We start from the raw sequence: 4,625 nt of genomic DNA on the forward strand, positions 1-4,625 counted from the left end.
AATACAACACTTAATTTTCATCATATGCTACCTAAAAGACTATTATCAACTATGTAATTAACTAACCACAATAAGATAAGTATCAGTATCGCTCGTAAGATTAATCACAACCCCAAAATATCGACCGAGTTGTTGTAGCCAGGCAAACCCTAATAAAAATTAGATACCACATTAAACAATTCATCAAAATACTTAAACATAATGGTGAATGTAGGAAAACATCAGTTATAGAAATGTTCACCAAAAAAATATGGTTAATCAAACCCTTTAACTTGCTTTTAAAGTTGATAACTTCTGTTATTTTTGGATTAACATGAACTTTGGAGATTTCAAAGTTGCTTTGAACAGATATTTTCTCATTCCATCTAGTTGCTTTGAAATATTATAGGACCACAATAAATGGTTCATGTCTACCATCTTCAAAATGAGGTAGAAGATGGTCAACCAACTTACCAAACAAAATACAATTCATCCTATTGTTCCTAAGTATAAAATAACAAAGGCAAAGAGTTTGTCACCACGAAAATGACCCAAAAATGACTTTTCTGTATGAAATGTTATCGAGATTTGCATAATACATACTCAAGGTCTTGAAGAATGACGACCAGCCGCTTGACCTTCCTCCCTTTGCTAGTAATCAGATTTCTAAGATCTTTCTTACCAACAATCTCGCCAATGAGGTCTACAAATAAGAAATCTTGTATGAGATATTTGTAAAGTTGTCACTCTACTGTGACATGCAATAAATGCATAAAGAATAAAGAAGACTCACCAAACATCTCAAAATTTTCTATTTTATCAGTTGTTAGTAGATCTACAAAGGACTTAAGTCAGAAAGCATCAAGAGAGAAGCTAGGATTCTGGACATGATTCACCTGAATTCTTTGAGAAAATGTCAACACATCCTACTCATACTATTTTTCTCCTTCGTCTTGTTGTCGAAGACTATGAAATTAGTCATTATATACATTTGAAACTCAACAAAAATACTACTCCATTTTTTTTACTAACCCCCTTGGAATAGTGCAATGTATTCTGCCACCATGTTTCAATAATGCAAACCATTTTCAAATTGAGTATGGTATGATTATAGATTTTTCAATCACACCACTAAAAGTAAATAAACAAATACATTGAGAATAAATAAGCCATTGTATTTAATGATACCTTAATATCTCGTAGAATCATTTCAATCGAACCGATCTCTCTCTCATTGTACTTGCTTGGAACTTTTCATATTCTAACAACATACACTTTGAAATGTTATTGTAGCTTTCTGGGATTCACGTCAATTACTAAATCATATTGTTCTTCCATTTTTTCAGGTACAAAGAAGCTTTTGATGACCAAAAAGTGGTAAAGTAAAGGTTTCTTTTATCAAATGGTAACCTGGTAAGAGTGTGGGAAAACCTATTTAAAGAGAATGAAGATCTACTGTGTAATATTTTGAATGCTTCGAATAGTTTGGAATTATCTACATTGCAAAGACCTTTTTATCCATTTATCTTGCTCTTCTATTTGTCGACCTCTCATGCTGTCATCTGGCAATTAAATAAGCTATACACTTGTCATGTAAGGGACATGTACACTTCTCAAGCAAATAAGCATGCACTAGTTGCTTATTATATATTAATAGATAGATTTAGCATGCATGATCATAATGGCAAGTTGGCAACTGTAATTCAACAACTTGATAGATATAAATGAATTCCACTACAGTTAATTATTTGTGCCTTTTTATCAAATAATCTATCTCACATTCTTATTTTGCAAAGCCATGGTTAATTATATGTTTGGTTTGGGTTATTATTAGGATTAATTAGTCTGTGAATTTTGGAGTGATAATATAATCTAATCTAATAAATTTAAAATTACGATTTTAATTTTATTTGATAATATTTTTTTACATTTTTTAGAAAATTTTGTTAGTTATCACTTATTGAATCTGTGATGAGGACCAAGAATGAAACTCCAATTAATAAGAGAGCTGATGAGGAGCTTATTGTTGATTTAGGATGGGATTTTGACTCTCAGATTTATAATCAACTATCCACAACTAAGAGTCTAGGAGTATTAAAAGGGCAATGATAAACAGATTTAAGTGTATTTTACTTCCATGAGCTCACTGAGTCTTAGCGACTTTACTTTTGAATTGCAATTTCTTTTATCTTAAGCATGCCAATTGATACTTGATATTTTTCTATGCTACAAAATATGGGTTGGAATATGATTAGTTGCTTGGTGAAAATGCTTGCAAGATGACAGTTCAAATGAAAAATATGGTGTTAAAAGTTCTATATCATTTAAGGGTGAATTGAAATTTTATTGTATCAAGTTCTCGACACTTTTAAGACATCTTAAATGTCATGTTTTTTTTTCACATGCCAGAATTGACCCCACAGTTTGTTGCATTAAGTGATGATAAGATTGTCATATACAGGGTTTAAGATAATAGATGAATATATAAATTGGTGTGGTGGGTAATAATTTTTGTGTATGGTAAATTTGTTGTTGCTAAGATTTCTATTTGTTCTATTAAATCTTAGTCGACGGTAACCTTATAATTCTCACACTTTAAATGTTGTACTAATGTTGGTGGTGACCTTGATTCTTCTATGCATACCATGGCTCTCCATAAGAGAACTAGAGGTGGTTGTTGTAGAACCAATAAATTGGTCACCAGTCGTCATGACAATACTTGTAGAATAGATCTTAATTTTGGTGCCACTGATAGGAACTTTTAGGAGGAAGGTTTATTATACCAAAAATTTCAATTATTTATTGTCTGTTAATTGTTATATTTAACATATGGGTTGGATTTATTGTACTTTAGAATTTTGAAGTATTCTTTGATTGCATTTTTACACTTGTCCTTAAAATATTAAATGATCTAGAATATCAGTTGATTTATTCAAAAAAGTTGTAGAAAACAGGTTTGTTCTTCATGTATTTTGTCTCAGTTTAAGATTGAATTCCTAATCTAAATATATACAGCATAATATCCCATTTTTTGTGATAGTATGATATTATTGGTATTTTAATTTTTTTTGTCCTATATTATCAAAATCAAAATTAATTTTTTAAAATATCTTTATAGAGGCAATACGATTACACTTCATATTTATTTTATATTTGCTTGATTATTCTATTTCAATTTATGCCAAACTAATGATCATAAACTTGTAAAATTGATCACCATGACTATATTTTTTACTTTTGACGTTTGTTTGAGATTTTATAGTTTTTTAAATTGAAATAATTAGTTTTTGAAACACATAATTAGGTATATATTAACTATTAAGTTAGCATAATTATACAAATAAAAAAAATAATTCAAATTTTGAATTGGCATGGCTATAAAGAAAAATAATCTTAATAGTTAATTAATAAAAAAAGCTGATATAGGCGTTTTTTTATGTTACAATTTTACAAGAAAATATATGACATATAGAAATAATCTAAATACGTGATTAATATTTTAGTTTGAAAAAGTTTACTTCAAGTCAACCGTACCATCTTTAAACTATGCTTCTTTTTAAAAAAATTATTCAAACCATGATATTTTGGTATATTAAGTGTCAAATTTTATCGTATTTTTTGTTAAAAATGATATAATTAAGATTTTTTTTTTGAATTTTTTAAATAAAATTACAATAAAATATTTTTTATGAACAGGATCCAATAGAAAAATTTTAGCAAACAAAGATCTTTCACCCGTGCATGGCATAGATCTTCTGGTACGTAAAAAACAAAAAATCGCATTCGAAGATACCCTAAAGTATTAGGAGAAGAGGAATGCTAGGGGCCAGCAACATTTAGGATTTATAGCCATCAAATAGTCATCAATGAGGCTTTTAATGGTGCGAGATTAATGTGAGATTTCATCCAATGGCTCACTCTTCTTTGATGGTTACATGCTGGCCAGAATTTGATAAAATTGCTGGCCGCTGAATGTATGCTAGTTGGGCCTGAAACGAAAATACAGGGAAAAAATTGGGTGAACCAGTTAAAGCTTAGTCCTTCTGAATAAGTCTAATGACCCCAACCACGAAAAAGGAAAAAAAAAATAGAAAACAAAAAGCAAAAATAATAAAAGTGTAATGGCAGAAATCCACTGAGCCTGCAAGCGAATCCGATTCCACAAAAGAACCTGATGCTAGCGAACAGACCAATTCTGAACACCACCAAAGCATTCAAGAATAAGTTTATTATCATGACCAAAACCCAAAAAAAACAAAGAATATGTTTATTATTGGGATAATATATTATTTTTGTCGCAAACTTTGAAGTAAACATTTTATTTTATTTGTGTTCTACCTATTTAAAAAGTGATTAAATATAATTGTTATTTTTAACCCCTAAAAAATACTAATAATGGAAGATAAATATTTTCTCAAATGCAAAATTAGTTTTTGTAATTTAGTAGAAAAAAAATCTAGTTTTTTTTTTATAGTACATGAAAATAATGATGTAACAACTAACAAGAATCTTTTGTAAATTAATTTTTTATTTTTAATTGTATTTTTGAACTATTTTTAAAATTTACTTACAACAATAACAACTTAAGATTTGTCATGAATATGTCACTGTATTTATTAGTAATTTTTTATTAAGTTAAGGTGAGT

At 28.7% G+C, this 4,625-nt stretch overlaps 1 long non-coding RNA gene across 1 annotated transcript in view; it reads right to left on the bottom strand.

Moving 5' to 3' along the window:
- LOC110264502 overlaps positions 1-1,712 on the bottom strand; it is a 2,739-nt gene extending 1,027 nt beyond the window's left edge. The window contains exons 1-3 of the long non-coding RNA XR_002350679.1: positions 1,168-1,712; positions 583-682; positions 67-149 (exon numbers count right to left, since the gene is read on the bottom strand). This is a non-coding gene — a long non-coding RNA (uncharacterized LOC110264502). The remainder of the gene's footprint in view (positions 1-66; positions 150-582; positions 683-1,167) is intronic.

Source organism: Arachis ipaensis, chromosome B07 (genome assembly GCF_000816755.2).
Source record: "Arachis ipaensis cultivar K30076 chromosome B07, Araip1.1, whole genome shotgun sequence".
NCBI classification, from domain to species: domain Eukaryota; kingdom Viridiplantae; phylum Streptophyta; class Magnoliopsida; order Fabales; family Fabaceae; genus Arachis; species Arachis ipaensis.